Here is a 21,643-nt window from a genome sequence, read left to right as displayed (position 1 = left end):
TCATAGCTTCAAGAGGTGAACTCACCAGAGCTATGCAGGAGAGCTCACCATGGTGGTGAGGACAGGGGAGAGCTGGTGGGCTGACCAACCCTGCAACTACCCAGGCCCAGAACCAGGGTTATGAGTTGACCCACCCCAGCATCCACCCAATCTGTGATCTGCTGGAATATGTGAAGGGATCAGTTCTGCCGACCCAGAGCTGTAGAATTTTCACAACTCAGGGCAACAGCAGGATGACCAAGAGGAGTCTCAGTGAGGGACCAGCATTATTAAATAGTGTAGCAGAAACCAGAGGCTTCAAACCAGACCAATGACTATGCAATGAAGAGTTGCAAGTAAAGATATGTGGCTGAAAGGGCTTACTACATGACTCTCTGTGTCACTCTACAGCTTCCATAAAGAGATGGATTGGTTGCCTTCTTTTTTTTTCTCTTACAGTTTTATTTTGGATGTGGGGAGGTTGCAAGGACAGAGGGTGGATACAACAGAATGGGAAAATTAATGGAATAGAGATACATGATGTGATGAAGATACGAAAAAGAAGTAAAAAGGAAGAAATATCTGGAAGGGTCTACAATAGGCAGAGTGGGAAAATGGAGCATGGTGTTTCAGGTAAGGATAAAATACAGCCCCTCTGAAGGTCAGACAACAGCTCTGGGGAATAGAAGATAATGTGCTTGAAGCTCAAAGTAAACAGTCAATAAAATGTGACTTAATTTAGGATATATATAAAGGCCACGTCATATTTAATTTGAAGCTAGTTTTTTTTTTCTGGGATTATTCATTAACTAGTACCCTGACATAAATAGATTTAAGGATTAGGGAGCTGTATCAGGACATGGATAGTCATCTGAAATGGAGAGACATGAGGAAAGCAACTTGTGAAGCAGGTGGAGAAGGGGGATTCAAGGAGCAATATCATCAGGGGAAAATAAAAGTGGATAGGCTTAAGAGCATAAAAAGTAGTCCCAGTCTTTATCTAATACAGTTGTTTGTATGGAGATAAAACCCATTTGAACACTTGATCCCTGGTGATGTTTGGGGAGATCTATACATTTAGGAATAAAAGAGCTACAGAAGAAAGTAAGACACTAGGGTAAGACTGTGAGAATGTAGAGCCTTGCCCCACTTCCGGGTCTCTGTGTCCTTGGACAGAAAAAATATGCTCAGGCAGCTTCCTTCTCTAGCCACATGCTGTCATGCTTTTCTCACCTTTACAGACTCTAGCACTCTCTGATCTATAGTCAAAAGAAACTTTATTTCTTGAGTTGCTTTTTGGTCAGAATGTTTCACTACAAAATAAAATACTAACAGGTTTAGCTATGCACAGAGGTTTTCATGGGGACAATAATTAATGAAAGATTGGAAATGAAAGCAGAAAAGAAGTAGAACCATACATGAATGGAGGATTTTTTTTCCTTTTTTTCATTAATTTTCATTGATTTTTATTGAGATCTACGTTTTCTCTGCTCTCCTCCCTGCCTCTCCCCTCCCTCCTTCAACCCTCCCCCAAGGTCCCCATGCTCCCAATTACTCAGGAGAAAGACAAGATCTCCTGAATGGAAGATTCCTTAAAGTGGCAGTGTAGACAATGGCTCAGTTCTTAATATACCATGCCTCATAGGTAATTCTGCCAAATCTGTACATCTATGGTAGTGAGACTGAGAATTTTCATTTGTGGAAAATTGTAAATCTAAGGATTCAGGTTGGGGTGGCTCTTTAAATATTCACTCTATTTTAATTGTTGGGTACTTGTCATATATCTTATGCAATATACATAAAGCAGAGACTGAAAAGAAACTGTAAAAACAAAACAAAAAGTAAACAGCAACAATAAAAAACACTTTTAATATGATTCTCTTTTTGAGTCATGCATTATCATCTTTATGATTGGTTCCTTTGGAGATAGGCAATTGAAGTTGGTCTGTAAATTTGGATTCAAGCCAAAGATGATTGACTGTTCTGAAATAAATGTGGGAGTTAATCATTAGCACAATCTTCACAATTCATAGCTTCATTTGTTTCAGGATTTAAGCATTGCTCAGATGATGAAAATGTGGAAAATAGGTTTCCACAGCTACACAAATCTTCTCTAAGAATAAGAATATATTTAAAGTGTGATTCATATACCTCCAGAGAACCAGAGAAGCTCTTATCTTATTAGTCACATCTGTATAAGCAACATTCAAAACCACTCTTACTATGTATTAGACTTTTCTCTTATTATGCTGTAAGATGATATTAATGGTTATAAAACAGAACATTAGATCATCAAATTTGTGTTCTTCCCCTCAGGTTCCCTTGACATTCTTATAGCTATGCAGTTAAATGAGAAGGTCTTGTAAGGTGCTATGTCTGAAAGAGAAAACATTTTAATGTGTCACTGCATTCCAAATAGCTTCCAACAACATAGTTAAATGAGTCTTTACAATTGAAGAAGAGCAATTTTTCAAACTTTTATTAAAGAGTAAAAAACACCAAAGATTACATATTACTCAGGGCTTGGACAAATAAGGGGAATTTAAAATAGTTCACTTAGCAAACTCTTTTAGAAATTTAATACCAGTTATAAGAATTATAAAATGCAATGGTTGAGTCTTTATTAAAAATTTAATTTATATTATCCATTTATTTATTGTCCAGCTGTCTTTTCCTTACTTATGCCTTACCAGTCCTTATGTGTCTGTTTGAGAAGTTACAAAGGCAACAAGGAGAAGAAATATTATTGTATCTATGTGGAGGCACGGTTCCATGCACCCAGAAGGTAAGCATATTGTGGGAAACCTGATGGCTGATGCTTTACTTTCTTTACTTTCTTCTTGTTTGATGTTCTATCTATGCAAGCTGTCTAAGAGTACTGTAGTATAGTCTTCACACTAATAAAGTCTGTGTGAGTGTAGCACCTCCTCTTTCATATTTTGAACATTGGAGACGCATAATTATTTATAGAATTATTTCTAAAGTAGTAGTCAAATTAAATATAGTGTAATAATTGTTAGTCATTTTTTATAAGGACTGAACTATGGAAATAGAGAGCAAGAAAGAGACAGGTGGATGTCATGGCTAATCTTGCTTGTCAAAACTTGACTACATTTGGAATCAAATTAAACCCAAACAGCTGGACATATCAGTGAGAAATTTTCTTATAGTCTCTCAGATCTGTTCCTTTAGAGGATTCTGAATAAATAGTGACCATCTTGAAAATAAATTGACAATTTTGTATGTTAGCAGAAAATACTGATGATGGGGAAGTATTTTGGGGGGGGTATTTTTTTTTACCTCAAGGGTCAAAGGAAATGGAAAGCTGTATCTGAGTCAAGTATGTTAAGCATTAAATCCTGAGATATAAACAAGCTGTAGACACTCACACTCCTGGTGACCAAAGTTATTTTGAACATCTATGACTATGTATGTATGGTTACAGCATGTACCTGTTACAGCATCATAGCATACTGGATCAGAGACACCTATGATCAATTTGGTATGTATTCACTCATTAGTGGTTACTAGCCATAAACAAAGGACATTGAGCCTATAGTTCATAATCCTAGAGAAGCTAAGAAATAAAGTGAGCCCAAGGAAAAACATGTATAGATCCACCTAGAAACTAGAAGCAGACAAGATCGCCTGACAAAATTTGGGAGCATGGGAGTGGGATAGAAGGCAGGGGAGAAGGGGGAAAAGAAGGGAAAAGGGGAAGGTTGAGGAGAGCTTGAGGGAATGGGATGGTTGAGATGGTGGAAGGACAGATATGAAAGCAAGGAAAGAGATACCTTGATTGAGGGAGCCATTTGGCGGTTAGCAAGAAACCTAGCTCTAGAAAAATTCCCATGGATCCACAAGGAAGACCACAGCTAAGACCCTAACCAATAGATGAAGCCGGATGTGATACTCATGGTAGAGTGCTTTTCTAATAGCTCTGAAACCCTCGAATCTATCCATATAAATGGAAGGACAAAAGATAGAAGGACAGGGAGTTTAAATGGATACAAAAATAAAGTCAAAGTGGATGAAAGACTTATATATAAAATCTGAAACTAAGACAATCATATAGGATAAAACAAAGAAAAATGTTTGTTTCAGTAGCCTCAGCAATAACTTCTTGGAAATGATTGACCGATAGCACCAAAACTTCTGCTGCCATGACGACCAGTCTGCAATGATGACCAATCTCCAATAGCACTCTGCTTGCTTGAGGACTGATGAGAAGCAACCCGAGTCAGCAGAACTGGATTTTTTTTCTTTTTTCCTTTTCTTTCTTTGTTTTTTCTTTCTTTTTTTTGTTTGTTTGGGGTTTTATTTTTTTGTTTGTTTGTTTTTTTTTTTGTTTTTTGTTTTTCAGGACGGGGTTTCTCTGTAGCTTTGAAGCCTGTCCCAGAACTAGCTCTTGAAGATCAGACTGGCTTGGAACTCACAAGATCCACCTTTCTCTGCCTCATGAGTACTAGGATTAAAGGCATGCACCACCACCATCAGGACAAACTGGACTTTTTTAATCTCACTTCTCTGAGTCTGGCAAGGGAAACACATACACATCATCTCCTGTCACAGTTCATTATTTCTTTTCTCACCTCCACGACATGTATACCTTCTGTCTCTCTTGATGCTTTCTTTCAAACTTTATTTTTTCCTTAGAGTTTATCACCCTCAGAAAAATATTTCCAACAACATAAAAATCCCATTCTATTTTTCAAGTGAAATGATTATAATGAAGACAAATAGAAAAAAAATGTTTCCTATTTCCTTTAATGATTAAACAAAGTCACCCTAAGAACTCACATAGGTCCACATCTATGTAACTTGTTATTGATTATCAGAGTGTGAGTTAGCAAGGTATTTTTCTCAACCAGTTCTTTTGCTGCCAGGATGCCTTTTGTGGTTACAATCAAAGGACCATTTTATTATTTATCTCAAAAAAAGTAATCTTATATAAAATATTAAAAGAACCACAGACCTAAACTTTTATATATGAAAATAATTAGTACTCTTTAAATCTTTAGGAAATCCTTAGGGTGCATACCTACTAATCAATAGTTTTGTTGTTGTTTAGTTTAGTTTAGTTTAGTTTAGTGTAATTGAGTTTTATAGCAGGAATCTGAGGGAAGAAATGAATGTAAGGAATTAATCATAACATTTGGAAATCAACCAGTCCTAGCAAGAAACACAAATAAGCTAGAACAAATTGGCCTGTTTTGTTTCTGTTCCCTGACCTTAATGAGTCCCTCACTCAATGATGTACCTTTCTAAAACTTGAGATTCCTTCCTTGAGTTTTCCACCTCACAGTTATTCACAAAAAAACATCCTAGTGTAAACTTAAGCCACTTTCAAAGCTTTGTTTCAGCAATGATGCACTGCAAAACCTGCGAATACATCTCCCAACATTAATAGAATTTAAGCTGTGATACTGGAACTCAATTATTTTTACTTAATCATTAAGCTAAGTCACCATCTATATGGTTCTTTAATAGAAACTCATGTGTTCTAGTTCATAATACTCTTCCTGGTCTTACTTTTTACCCTCTGCCACCTCTGCTTTATCAGAGGCAGGGGCAACATTTTATCCTACCTTTCTTTACCTATGTTAATTTTTTAACTAAATTAACCTCCCTCATAATCCTTACTATACTTATTAAAAACCCTCAATTATCAAAATTCTACCTAAACTGACACTATTATTGCATAAAATCATTGCTACAGTTAAATAGTACAGGTTAGGAAGAAATTATCCTCATAATAATCCACAGGTAAAAATGCCCAGTAGAATAGGTTATTTCCAAGAGATAATCATGCTGTATTAAAGGCAATGTGAATCTCCCCATGCCCATTCAGACTGTGCCAATACCAGAGAAAAATGGCAGTGGCAGACAATACAGAGACACGGCAGTAGTAAGAAACATTCTGGGTCCCAGGCCCTATGGGCTTTGTCTATTGAAGATTCATCCATCAGAGCTTTGCTTCCTGTTGGGCAATTCCATGAACACAATTGCCACCTGCTGCTCTTATGAAATGACCATGGGCACGAAACCATAATATAAATAGATAAATGGGACTATATCCAATTAACAATCCTTCTACTAATGAAAGAAAAAATAAAATGACCAGAGAATCTTAGGAACAGAAGAAAACATGAATCTGTTAATATCCAAAATATATACAGAACGTCATACAACTTAATTTCAAGACAAAAAAGTAAGTAACCTATGGCTGGCTTTTCCTTTGTATAAAACCCCTAATTATGTGGAAAATATTTGTGTATGACTGCATTTTAAGGTGGCTTAAATATCAAAGCTTCTCGTCTGTATTATTTACTGTTCTCCAGAGAAGCATAACCAGTAAATATCTCTCATTTTTCCACTTTCAAAGTTTTCATCCTGAAGAGTGACCATAATAACACTAACCAGCTAAGGATTATTGAAAGAATTTTCTTAGAAATTCCATTTTTATTATGAGATATAAGAAGATTCACAGAAACAGTAGAATTTTAGCACAAACAAGTTATAGCTTACTTGTTTAGAAAGTTTGAATTCATAGACTTTTCTTCTATAATGTATATAGCCTGTCTTAAATACACTGAGGATATTTAAGGAAGAAGTGAATATAATGAGGTTAATCTGAGCAACTAATTATGACCTGGGTTAAGAATTATTATGATTTTTATATTTCTAATGCAGTAAGAAAATGTCCAGCAGGTTCTATTTAAAAGGGCTCTTGAGATTTTTACTTCTGACTTTGATAATTTACCTAATTACAATTCGTGATTCAGAATCAAAATTTTCCGTCATCAGTGTGAAATCCTTCTATTAATTTAAGCATGAAAGTGTTGTATAAAAATCAGCTGAATAAAAATGCTAATCTATGTGCGCAGAGAGTGATTTTATAAAGAACACTTGTAGTCTATATTTCTTGTTCATTTTTTTTTTATGGTAGGGAGTCCCAGTTGGGGCAAAAAGTATGAACAGGATTCACCAGAGCAAACACATGTGAAGAACTAAGCAGTGAAACAGATTCACAGTGTCAATGCAACTATCCAAGAGTAGACAGAATATAGCCAACACCTAGGGGAGGGTTTTGTAAAATATTTATTAGGTCACTTTATGAATAAAGCTTGGAAGGGCACTGAAGATATCTGTTTCTAAGCTCCTCCTTTGTGTCTTCGGTAGCTGTCTCTCCTTTGTTCTGGCTTAAAGTTCTGTTTGGAAATGTTAAAATTTGTAGCGTCAAATTTGGTTCATAAAATGTGGAACACAAATAATGTTTTAAATATAATTTTGAAAGTTATTTTTACTTTTGGGTTGAATTCCATGGATGAACAGGTTTAATTAAATTAATTAATTAAATGTACAAATCTATTCCTTTGATTTCTATTCATTTGAGTGATTGGAAATCATGCCTCACTTAGTCTCTAAATGTTTCAGGAGATTAAAAAAAAATCCTTAAAGTAAAACATCCCCCACTCCCCCCGGTCTGTGCTCTATGTGCTAGAACCCAGTTCGCAAACTTCAGGCAAGGGGCCGGATGCTGAGGAAACACAGGCAGAGACAGACCAACACAGGGACCTTCAATCACTGGTACAAAAGCCCTTCTTTAATAGCACCATGGAGGCTTAAATACCCTGCAGTCAATGGCCAACAGGTGAAAATCCCATCCTCTGATCCTCTAGGCTAGGCACAGCTTTTAGTAACTTCAATTAGAAGGCTCTAGACAGGGAAGAGCAGCTGAAGGCCAGGACTCAATTGGTCCCAACAAAACGTGTTATTAAGGTGGTGTATTGTTATAAGCGGCTTTTCAACTAAGGTGCCTAGTGTTCCATGTGTGAGTTTACTCTGCAGTTCTTAGAAGTTAGTAGTATAATTGGGCTCACATCAAGAGTGGACACACATGTAGCTGTGATCAGCATACTTAGAAGCTCAGCAAGATGAATCCTGTTTTGCCTAATTTACATGCTGGAATTATTGTGTTACAAATAACTTTTTCTTTATGTACTAGGTTTAAATAGGCATATCCACTCATCCCATTATCCTTAACCTATATAAAGGGCTGGATTCATTTCAAAACCAGAACTTACTTTTTCTGTAGAAACAGAGATTAGAAAATAATTTAAAACATCTATAATGTTATTTGAATGGAAGGGCAAATAGGGAGTGGGTGCATTCACAGGCCTTTCTGTTTCTAGGAGTGACTTGCTTCCCAGTCCACAGAATGCTGTGTTTTTCTAAATGATTCTGCTTGCTGCCCTATAATTTTCTGGACCGAGGAAGCTATTGCCTATGCCAAAAGAGAACTACACTCCATTATCTTTTAAATGGGCCTGAAAAAATTATTTGCTTAAAAATCTTTCCTACTGTCACTTTTAGAAGTGTTTGCAAAAATGATTGTTATGTATTTCCCTCTCTAATTATAACTTCAGAGTTGAGTCACATCTAGTTTTTCTTTTATTTCAATAAGAAACTCAATTTGAACTTCAAAAGTCACCTGCTACTTTCTCTTTGTCTAGGTATCAATATTTTGATGCCCAACTGTTCTTTCTTTCATTCATTCAATTTCTCCCTTGTGGTTCTCTTGAGATATTTTCACCCTTTATCTTCTGAGGGAAAGATTGTACCAAGTCCTTAAATACAGTCTTCATACAAAAACATGACATTGCTGCCCCTCCTAGGGAAACATATGGAGTTCTGGATTTTGTTCCTGATGCCTTAAGTTTTAGGAAAGTTATAACTCTAAGGAATTTTGGTAATGATTCTTTGGCTCCTGAAACATTTCATTATTCAATTCAGTAAGCAATTGTATATTCCATAAGAGACTTTTAGAGGTGCAACTGTTGTCAGTGTAGAGACAATCTAGTTTTAAAAAAGCACATGAGATGTCTCAATCTATGTTTTCAATGAGTCTGTTTAAGGATAAATAGACAAAGCCAGTTTGAAGCAATCTTCACTCTTGCCTTCAATAGTTTGGATATTAAATAATCTCTAGTGTTGCAAGAGTAAAAGCAGATCTCTGTGGAGGAAGAACCAAAGATGTTTAATATGTTTAAGTTAGGGCAATATTGAGGTTCTTTAATCATTGAAAACATGCTCCAAAATGGTGTTATGAGAGCCTATCCTTGGTCCCTTTTGTCTTTCTCTGCCTCATGATTGAAGTCAGTGGTTCTCAACTTGTCAGTCATGACTCCTTTGGTGGGAAAAGGACTCTTTCCCAGAGGTCGATATCAGATAGCCTGTGTACCAAAGATTTACATTATGATTTATATCAGTATCAAAATTACAGTTATGAAGTAGCAATGAAAATAATTAGATGGGTGGGGGTCACCAACATGAGGAATTGTAATAAAGGGTTGCAGCTTTAGGAAGGAAGATTGAAACCACTGGAGTAATCAGTGGCTGGTCCTATTATCATGCTAAGAAACTCAAACACATCACTTCAACAATCTTAGATTTAATCCCTAAAATTGTGACCTAAAATGAGCTGTTTTTTCTTTATTACTCATCTCAGGTACTTTGTAACAGCATCACAAAACTGACTAATAGCAATGATATTATCAAACGCTGTACTTTCTTATTAATAGAATTGCAATCCCCATAATCATGCTTTCTTTTCCCATTCTTCTGTTGGGCGCCACTCTGTAGTAATATGAGCGGCGGGCTACTTTCCCGGCACCCGGCCGCCCACATGGCTAGCTTTATCCAAAATAATTACACGGAAACTGTATTCTTTTAAACACTGTCTGGCCCATTTGTTTCAGCCTCTTAACCAATTTTTAATAATCTATGTAGCACCACGAGCTGGCTTACCAGGAAAGATCTTAACCTGCGTCTGTCTGGAGTGGGAGAATCATGATGACTCTTTGACTCAGCTTCTTTCTCCCAGCATTCTGTTCAGTCTACTCTGCCTACCTAATTTTCTGTCCTCTTAAAGGGCCAAGGCAGTCTCTTTATTTAAGCAATGAAATCAACACAAAACAGCAGACTCCCACATCAACAGATAAAAATTCATGCCCCAGCCTTAAATAGTTTATATATATAGTTTTGAAATTTTTTTCTTTATAGCAATGTATAGTCCTTGCCTTAAACAGTAGCACGAAACATGCCTGTCTTACTAGCTGAGAATGACATAATGACATAAGTAGACATGTAACAAAACACTTCTCTGCTACCTACTGTAGCTCCTTTATTTTCTAAAGGAGGATTAAGATATGATTTTGATTATTTTAAATGTTGCATCTTATTTGGAACAGATTTCCTACCTGTTGTACTGAAATTTAAGGCATAAAAAAGATCTGTTACACCGTTCTCTACCTATACCACATTGTATTTTCAATACATTTTTTCCAAACTCCCAGAGACCTATACTTTTGGATTTCGTTTAGACTCAGCCAAATAGTGAAAATTATAAAAGACTTGAAAATTTAAAACCAAGAGAAGAAGGTTTGTTCTGCTTTTCTTGTTCATTCTTTTGTTCATTCTTGCAAAGCATGCTGGGTAAAATTGCTTGTTACCTGTCATAATAAGAACAGAGGTTCTATGATGCTAGCTCCAAAAGAACTTGAAAGAAAATACAATGACATATATTTTGCTCATTTTGATTTTGACTAAAATATAAAGCTTTCTTATACATATAGACATATGAGGGTCTCCTAGTAATAATATTCAGTTGTAACAGGGGTATTAGTTGCTTTCCAATTATAAAAGGTCACTATCTGTGGGGTCATGTGCCTGATCTTCTTTGAAATGCTTCTAGCTTGATCTTTCCATAGAATGTCAGTGATTACATGTAATTCCTATCCTGCAAAGGCAGCTTCTCCTGCTCAAAATTGAATGGATATTTTTTCTTCACCTTTGGACATTTTTTTTTGAAAAATAATTCTTAAATTTTTTTTAAATTATAGTTTCTCATGGAAAAGATAATTAGTAGTTAAGTACTTAAATCAATTTTAAGTCACAAATATTAATGCAGTGATAGAAGACTGAACTATGGATAGCCTATGACACTGAAAGGCAACTATATAATTGGTTCCTTAAAATACCAATTACATAGAATTGGTTTAATTCACAGGCTAACATTTTATATTCTATAGTTTAATCCAGGGTCAGCCACATACTAGCTGTGTGATCTTTAAACAATTATCACACTAACCTGCTTTAATTTTCTAAATTTTATTATATTGTCTATTTAGATTTTTGCTGTAAAAAATAAATGGATTGATGTATTTTAAGAGTTATAGGCTGAAATGATGGCTCAGCAGTTACAGATTCTGCTATTATAGAATGATGTGGGATTTCCCTCTGTATGCTATGAATATGTTTTATTACCAATGGTTAATAAAGAAACTGCTTTGACCTATAACAGGGCAGAAGATAGCCGGTCTGGAAGAAATATATAAAGAATTGACAGAGAGATGCCATGTAGCTGCCAAAGGAGAATAATGCCAGAAGCTTAGCAGTAGTCCACAGCCTTGTGGTGACACACAGATGAATAGAAATGGATTAATTTAAGATGTAAGAGTTAGTGAATTTTGATTTTAGCCATTCTGACAGGTGTAAGATGGCATCTCAACGTTGTTTTGATTTGCATTTTCCTCATAGCTAAGGAAGTTGAAAATGTCCTTAAGAATATTTTGACCATTTGAAATTCTTCTATTGAGAATTCTCTGCTTAGTTCAGTACCCCTTTCTTTTAATTGGGTTATTTATAATTTTAATGTCTAATTTCTTGAGTTCTTTATATATTTTGGAGGTCAGTCCTTTGTCTGATGTGGGGTTGGTGAAGATCTCTCATTCAGTAAGTTGCCTTTTTGTCTTATTGACTGTGTCCTTTGCTTTACAGAAAATTCTAGGTTTCAGGGGGTCCCATTTATTCATTGTTGCTCTTATTGTCTGTGCTACGGGGTTTACATGTAGGAAGCAGTCTCCTGTGCCCATGCATTGAAGGATACTTCCCACTTTATCCTCTATCAGATTCAGTGTGGTCGGATTTATATCGATGATAGCTTATGCTGAAGAGGATGTGGAGTAAGGGAAACACTCATCCATTGTTGGTGGAAATGCAAACTTGTTCAACCATTTTGGAAATCAGTATGGCGGTTTCTCAGAAAATTGCGAGTCAACATACCTCAGGATCCAGCAATGCCACTCTTGGGAATATACCCAAAAGATGCTCCTTCATACTGTAAAAGCATTTGTTCAACTCTGTTCATAGCAGCATTATTTGTAATAGCAACAACCTGGAAACAACTTAGATGTCTCTCAACTGAAGAATGGATAAAGAAAGTGTGACACATCTACACATAAGAGTACTACTCAACAGTAAAAAAAAAAAAAGAAAGAAATGACATCATGAATTAGAAAACACTATCCTGAGTGAGATAACTCAGATCCAAAAATGTGAATATGATATGTACTCACTCATTAGTGGATACTAGCCATAAACAAAGAACATGAGCCTATAGTTCATGACCCTAGAGAAGCCAAGTAATAAGGTGAACCCAAAGAAAAATATATAGAGATTCACCTGGAGATTGGAAAAAGACAAGATCGCCTGAAAAAAAAATTGGGAGCATGATGGCGGGAGGTAGAAGAAAGGGGAGAAAAGGAAGAGGAGGGAAGAAGGGGAAGTTGGGGAGAGCTTGAGGGAATGGGATAGTCGAGATGAAGGAAGAACAGATATGAGAGCAAGGAAAGAGATATCTTGATTGAGGGAGCCATTTTGGGGTTAGCAAAAAACCTGGCTCTAGAAAAATTCCCAGGAATTCATAAGGATGACCATAGCTAAGATCCTAAGCAATAGAGGAGAGGATACCTGAACTGGCCTTGCCCTGTGGTCAGACTGATGATTATCTTAAATATCACCATAGAACCTTCATATAACAACAGATGGAAATAGAGACAGAAACCCACATTGGAGCACTGGACCGAGTTCCCAAGTTCCAGTTGAAGAGCAGAGGGAGGGAGAATATGAGCAAGGAAGTCAAGACCATGAGGGATTCACCCACTGAGACAATGTACCTAAGCTAATGGGAGCTCACAAACTCCAACTAGATGGGGAATAAATGAACATGGGATCAAAGTAGTCCCTCTGAGTGTGGTTGACAGTTGGGATGGACTGAGGGGCCAATGACAATGTCACTTGGATTGTCTCTACTACATGCACTAGCTTTTTAAAATTTATTTATTAAAGATTTCTGCCTCCTCCCGCCACTGCCTCCCATTTCCCTCCCCCTCCTCCGATCAAGTCCCCCTCCCAATGGGATTTTGATCCTACTGCACGTACTGACTTTGTGGGAGGCTAGGCAGTTTGGATGCTTACCTTACTAGACCAGGATGGAGGTGGGTGGTCCTTGGACTGCCCACAGGGCAGGAACCCTGATAGCTTTTTGTTTTTGCAAGACAGGGTTTTACTGTGTTACAGTCTTGGTTGTCCTAGAACTAGCTCCATAGACAAAGCTGGCCTCAAACTCTCAGTGATAGCATGCTTCTGCCTCCCAAGTTCTGGGTTTAAAGATGTGCACCACACAACCTGGCAGACATGTATTTAATCATTGTTTTTTTTAGTGTCTTTATTTTTTCTTTATAATTTTAAAATGTTTTTTTTTAATATTTAAATATACATAATCACATCATTTTCTTTCTCCTACTCATTCCAGTCCCTCTAATGCACTTGAATTCCATCTCAAATACATAACCTCATTTTCTTTGATTATTATATATATGGAGCCCCAAAAGACTTCCTCCATACATGTTGGTATGTCAAGTGGTTTTGCCATTGTCACATTTTGTTTAAGCAGTCATATTGTTGAGATTTCCTGGATGCAATAATACTGCCTTATAGAAGAGAAAAAAACTTTGCAGCAGTCTTCCCAGGCATACGGTCCTTCCAGTCTTTCCTCCCCATCTTTCACCATGTTCCCTGAGCTCCTGGTATAGAAGTATTACATAGATATATCACTTGAAGCTGGACACATCATAATTAGTCTTTTATTTTGACTAGTTGTGGCTTTCTGTAATAGTCTCCGTCTGTGAAAAAAAAGTTTCTTTTGGCGAGACTGTGAGTTACACTTACCTATGGATATAAGGATCATATTTAGAATAGACTTAGAAAACATACTCTTAGAAAAAAACTGGCTTTAGTAGGTTCTCCTCTAAGATCCATACCAAACTAAAGCAATGTCGTGTTAACTTCTCACAGTCTTTACTTCTGATTTTGCCTGGCACCAGTATGACTTAATAGAAGTCATGAAGATAAACAATGCAGACACAATGAGCGTTCTTGTTCCACTTTGTTCCACAACAGTGCATTCTGTTCCCTGATACCTTGTATTCTAATTCTAGTGCAGTTCTGTTTCAGTTTTTTGCCAGGTTCCTGCCATTGCTACCTGTTGATTGCAATTTATGTGCAACATTTCTTGCCAAATAACTTGATTGACCTTAAACTTCTATAGATTTCTAGCCCTGGATTCCACAGAGCCTCACCTATTATCTGTGACCTGCTTGTCTGAGACCCAAGGACGCCGCATATTCCTGGAGGGTTTATATTGACATGAGTCACTGTGGACAGTACATTCTTTGTACTGTTTGTAAACAACACCTTTGAAAATTCAAGTGCACAAATGCGTGCATACTCAAGCACCATACAAGGAAATATATTAAATACAAGCTGTCTTATTGTCACATACATATAATTTGTACTTTATGTTTCCATTGCATGTGCAAAATACATGAGCAATTAATTTATGTCATCCTTACGAAATTGATTTGTGTCGACTAGAATATATATTTATGTGAGTGTTGGTGTCATAGTTCTTATTTTCCTCTTAATCATTTCAACGTTCATTTTTGGAATTTTACAAAATAAAAAATTTGTTTTTAGTATTCTACTCAATATTTCTAAGTATGTGGATTTTTTTAAGCCTCCTCAGTGGACATTGTCTCTAAATGTAAAGGGGTGACCCAGAGCCCACATGTGTCCATTTACTTGAGACAATTCGATACATTGGTAGAAACTGCTTGTATTATGTCAGTTTGCTCAAATTTTTGAACTGAGGTACTTAAGCAGTGATCTTGTTATTTGATTTCAAAGTAAAGACTGCGGTTTAACTCAAATCTATCTTGAGTTTAAGAAGTTCCATTAAATCCATGATGTATCTTTTATTTTTCTCTGAACTTTTATGCATTTCAATTTGTTTGAGTTTACTCTTTCTTTCATTCAAGATGTCCTGGGTAGAACAGTGAAAATCAGTAAACAACACAGGATTTAAAGTGAAGCTGCAGTATCTGTTCAAGTTACTGGACAGGAAAATAAGGCGTCATAACAGGAGTACAGTGCTTGGTATGAAGCACATTCTACAAATGAAAGTTTAAAATTTAGAATTTTTTGCTAGTTTCACTTAGTGACCTTTATCCACACTCACAAAAACAAAACAAAACAAAACAAACAAACAAAATAGCCATCTGAGGCTTTGGTTGCAGATAGACTGGTTTAAGTAGAAAGAATAATGAATTTTGAGTTTTGATAATTTGCTTTATTTCTCTATTTATGTGGCATTTTAGATATGTAAGTAAATGTAGTGCTATGATCTGGGTGTTAAGTTTTCCAAAGGGCTCCAACATTTAAGGTTTGACCTCACATTGTGGTGCAAATGAGAAGCTGGTTTATTTGGAGGGCACTTAGCTCATCAAAAAGTTAATCTACTAGTGAGCTCTGAATAGGGTCTAAGAACACAGGGCTTAGGGAGAGGGAACAGGTCACACAACCTGAAAGGTGCATCTTATCTCCAGTTTCTGCTTGTCTGATGTCTTGCTTCTGGACAGTTCCTAAAGCAAGCAACCTTCTTCTGTCACAACCTCTGCCAAGCTTCTGCTTTACCAAAGGCCTCAAAGCAAGGGAACCAGTTGACTCACAGATTAAAGATTCAGCGCCTTAAGTGAAAATAAGCTTTCCTCTTTAAACCCTAGTTCCCATTTTTTTATAGTGACACATAGCTATCAAGAAAGGTAAACAGGAAGGCAGTTCAATCTTAGTTTTCAGCGCTTGCAATTCTGGTGTTACAGGGGCCAAAGCAGGAAAACCACCTCTCGTTGGTGTCCTGTCTTAGCTATGTAAGGAGGTAAAAGTATCTTTACTGCATTTTGAGACTTTGTCTTAACAATCCAACAACAACAAAAAAAACCCTAATAAAACAATCTTTCTCCCTAAATAAACAAAAAGCTAATAAACATTGATAACTAATGTGCATATTTTATTATTACTTATCTAAAAGATATAGTAAAAGAAATTTATTCATAAAATAAATATATATTTAAAGCTATTAATGAATGTGGTGCTCCACAGGCAACATGCTCAGTTAATATTCAAAACATGGTCAATTATTGATGGATAAAAGAAAATTAAAAAAATAGCAGCTCCTTTCTTATACTAATAGTGTTTCATGGAACTTCTTATGTTCTCAATAGACATAGCATCTGGTTACTGGTTTGTCTAGATTTCTCTGTGACTCTGAAAATATCCTAAAAGGAGAAGGGTTTGCCGACACAAATTCTTTTCAAATCAGCATGGTACCTTCTTGATGGTGTGATTATTATTATGAAAGTCTTATTCTTTATATCCGTATTTTCTTTTTTTCAGCGGAAAGCTGTTATCAACCTTCTAACCCCTTTGAAGCCCTTGAAGCCTTGGCTTTTCCTCTTTGAGTATTTCAGAACAAAGGTGACATGAGCACTTCTATTTATAGAATACTAATAGTTAAATGATTTAAGTAAAATCTGGATGGCAATTGATGTAACAGAAATGAGTTAATGTCAGTAAAATCTTTCATTTTCTGATGGCTGTAATTTTACAAAATGTGAATTTGATATAGTCATTTCACATTTCATTATTTACATTGATTATATTCATTGTAGGAAACATCAGCAAAAATATGTCAATGCGACTATTTTAAAAATATTTGAATAAAGAAGGTGAGGATGACAATTACCACTTCAACTTCTTCATATTGATTATGACTTTATTGAACACAAAGAGTGAGAGAGAAGTTTCAATACTTTTATTAAAATAATGGAATTACTGAAAAATGAATTTGTGATTATGGTTTGATAGTGCAGCTGAACAACCACATTTTGTTAAAACTTAAACCACTCATTTAATTATGTGAGTCCCCTTGTCGTACAAACTACTGACTAATGTAAAAATCTAAACTTAACAAGGCAAGATCTTCAAAATAGAGTAATATTAGAAAGAACGATTAGCTATGTGTCATTAAGAGAAGGCACATAATACAACATGTAAAGTGAATTACTCAGAACTCTTTTTTTGCTTTACTTTTTTTAAAAAAAATTTCTTGCTTTTTTTTTTTTTTTAAATCTGGGGTACTTGGTGCTTCTTTAAAACTCTGGTGGTTTTGACAACTAGTGTTAAAATTCCCTAGGGGAACTTATTATGTTAATAATGATTGTTTCCTCTGTGTACCATTTTTATATTTATGATCATCTTATTTAAATGTTTTCAGCAATAATACATTAATCGAGACAGTAAATGGTTTAAGTGAGACTGAAATTTTAAATGAGATACAAAAAGAAGCTGACAGGTTTATGGGTTTACATATAGAATGATGAACTTGAGTCTTTCTAAAGAAATAAAAGTAATATTTATTTTATTTTTATAATTATATGTAAACATGATAGTTAATTATAGAAAATAACCAATTTTCTGGGTGAACTTATACTTTTCATAGTATCAATTTTTTTGGACAATTTAAAGATATCTAAATTAGCAACTTATGATTTTCCCTCAATGGTAAGGATAGATTTATACCTTTTTCTCACTATATAAATTTTTATTTAAAATGATTAAAAAACAAAAGACATTTAAAAATCATTATAAAATTCTATATCTCAATATAAAAATCACATTTATAATAAATTTTATTTTGTTTAGTCATATACTAACTAAATTATACAAAATACAAGTTTCATATGAATATATTTAAACCAAGTTTAATGGATACAAAATAAAAATTTAGCTTGATTTGTGTATAATTGATTATGAGTCTTTAGTTTAATGAGCATAATGACACATTCAATAATGATCAAATGTTTTATAATATGTGTAAAAAGCAGTGGCCTTTTCCAATAACAACTAGGGAGCAAATCACAAATATTGATTAGTATTGAATGTTTTCTTGAAGTAGGAAATCTACTATTGAAGTATATCACCCAGAAAATTTTAAAGTACATGCAATGACTACACATGCTTATTGTTGGAGTTTCATTATTTTTTTCTCTCTGTGTGTATATATGATTTCATCTTTGACTTCAATTTAGGATGATATCAAGAATGATAGAGATCATTTTTGGTGGTTATTCATTTTTTCAAAAGGAGGAATAACATTACTTATAAATATTATTTTCTTCTGGCCAAAAGGAATACATGGTAGAATTTTAAACATATCTTGATAAACATTTAATAAAGCAAAAATGAATCTCAGGGACAACTGCGACAAAACGAATAAAGTTCCCATGTAAGAGTTCTCTTTGAGGATGGAGGCATAAAGTTCCTACTCCTCACTGTAGCTTGAATTTGTGTTTACTCAGGAAAAACTACCAACCAAAAGAGTATCATCTAAAGTCAACCACATAAAGGCACAGGAACTAGATACCAATAAGAATCCAACAGAGACAAGTTTAATCTGTGGTCATGGTGGCTGAGAAGTTGAGAGTCACGACCTCTTTATACACAGAAAAGATACACTGAGAGCACAAGTCCTGCCTTGTTGACCGAAAGAATAGAATCTGGAAACAGGCATGTAAGATTGCTTCCACAGTGACTCCTTCATAGTCATCTAATAATGCCAGCTCACATTTTCTGCAGCCTGTTGTAAAAAAGGAAATCCACACAGGCATGAAAGCTGAAAATAAAATGCTAACTGAAGTAGCATTGTTATGACCACAGTCATAGCAATAACATTCATTTGGTATCTAGACTTTTTCTCTACATATAATAAATTACCGCAAAAGTTTTGATAAATCGATACAAAATCCTTTAAGTCATATGTATTTGGGTTGCACAAACTAACAATATAGAAAATAAAAAAAAAATACTGCCAAAATAAAAAAAAACACAAAGAAATAAACAGGATAATGCTTTCTTACTAGAATTTTTTAAAATATCTGTTGAGTAGGTATGGAAAATTTAAGACATTCTAAAGAATGAGTTTGTAAACAATGTTAGTGAATGAGCAACATCAAAAACGTGGATACTGAGTTGATGTGCAATATATTTCCCTTGATTTTGTCATATTGAAACATAGGTAGAAGCTTTCTAATGGGATGAATAATCTCAAAAAAGTTAGGAGCATAAATGCAAACCAAGAAAAAAAACATATTCTTTGTTAGGTTTCTCTAACAATATATGTTAGATTGATGTTTTGTTGTATAAAATTAAAACATTGCGGAGCTCTCATGACATAGTTATTGCAGGTTTTGTAATTATTGAATGGGATAATACTTTACGGGAGTGTGTGTGAGAGTTTGTGTGTGAGTATGTGAGAGTGTATGTGACTGTGTGTGTAAATTTAGAACATGCCTAGCATTTATCTAACTTTCTGTTAGAATGCTTTAAAAATAATTCATCTCAAAAAGCTGTGAAATTAATCAATCACTAAAAATCATTTGTTATTTGTGATCCTTCAGATATTTAACTTTTAATATGAAGGAGAATATAATATTTATAACATTCTAAGATTTATGGAATATTTCTAGAAAATTTTATTTTTAACAGATATTTTAGAAATTTCCACTGGGAAACTTGGAATTCAGATATTTTTCCATCTTACAAAATCAGATAGAACTAGAAAAAAATCATCCCATGTAAGGTAACCCAGACCCAGAAAGACAAGCATGATATATACTCATTCACAAATGGATATTAGATGTAATATAAAGGAAAACCATACTAAAATTCATTGACCCAGAGGGGATAAGTAACAAGGAGGGCCTGGGAGTAGAGGACAGGATGCATAAATCTCCTGAGAAAAGGATACCAGGCATCTCTTCCCTAGATTTGGGAAGTGTGGGCATGGGAACTTGAGAGATCAAGTTCATGGTAGATGGAGAGGAAGAGTAGTAAAAGAGATGAGTGGAAAGGGGGACATTTTGAAATCAGGTGGAAACCTGGTGCAAGGGAAACACCCTGGAATCTAGAAGGATGACCTCAGCTAAGACTCCTAGCTATAGTGGATAAGTAGCCTGAACTGACCACTTCCTGTAAATCATGCAATCAAATTGATGACTATCACATAGTAATCAGAGAGCCTTCATCCAGTAGATGATGGAAACAGAGACCCACAGTAAAATAACTGGCAAAGCTCAGGGAATCCCACTGAAGGTAGGAAGCATTGTAAGAGACAGAGTGGTCAAGGACATTACATGAAAGTCACAGAGGAAAAAAAAAACTAACTTGGCTCATGGGAACTCACAGAATCTGAACCAACAACTAGGGAGTCTGCATGGGGCCAACCTAGGCCCTATACATATATGTGGAAGTTGTGTAGCTTGGTCTCCCTGTGGGACTCCTAACGATGGCAGTAGAGGCTGTCCCGAATGCTTTGGCTGACTCTTGAGTAAATTATTCCTCATATGGATTGCTTGTCCCGCCTTAATAAGGGGTTACGTGATTTGTCTTACTGTGACTTAATATGTCATGTTTTGCTGATACTCATGGGAGGCCTACTACATTCTGAATAAAAACAGAAGAGGAGTGGATTAAGGGGGAGGAGGACATTGAAGGACAGGAAAGAGGGGAAACTGAGGTTGGGGTGTAAAACAAATAATTTTTTTTTTTCGATTTTTCGAGACAGGGTTTCTCCGTAGCTTTTTGGTTCCTGTCCTGGAACTAGCTCTTGTAGACCAGGCTGGCCTCGAACTCACAGAGATCTGCCTGTCTCTGCCTCCCGAGTGCTGGGATTAAAGGCGTGCGCCACCAAAGCCCGGCCAAATAATTTTTTTTTAAAAGTTAAAAAAAGAATCAAAAGAACAAAATAGAAGTGCTGTGGGAACATATTTATCCTTACAAAGAAAGGGTGTTGTAGTCTCTAAATCAAGCTCAATTCAAACTTTTACATTTTGCTGCCTCTACGGGAAAAGTTATTCTGCTAAATTAAATGTTAATTTGTTAGGAGCTAAATGTGGTGCTACATATATAAAAAATAAATATTTCAGATTTTATAAAGTTATTGGAATTTTTCCAAATATGCATTCATATATATCCAGAACACGACACAGCCCCACGGCCAATACTTATACCATGCCACAGACTCAGAGAGCTAAACACAATGTAACCTTGCTAAGTATTACTTTCTGATAGTATTTAATGATATTATAAATTAAATTTAAAATATTTTTCTTTGAAATTGAGCAAAAATGACCTATATCAAATGTTCTCTGCATAACTGAGTAAATAGAATATTTCAATTAATGACGATGTATTATATAGTGTCTAATTATGTGCTGAAATTTAAGAGTTTTTAGATTGTAAAGATACACTATTATCATTCTATTTTATTCTGCCCAAAGACCTCTTATTGGAACTTTATAAATTTTAATATTTAGTCATCATACATATAATGATAGATTCATAACATTTAAATATTTCTCTGTAT

Source organism: Microtus oregoni, unplaced genomic scaffold, assembly GCF_018167655.1.
Source record: "Microtus oregoni isolate MIOR12 unplaced genomic scaffold, Mior012 000021F_ref0000039, whole genome shotgun sequence".
Lineage (NCBI taxonomy): Eukaryota > Metazoa > Chordata > Mammalia > Rodentia > Cricetidae > Microtus > Microtus oregoni.
Note: the sequence above shows the minus strand (reverse complement) of the source record.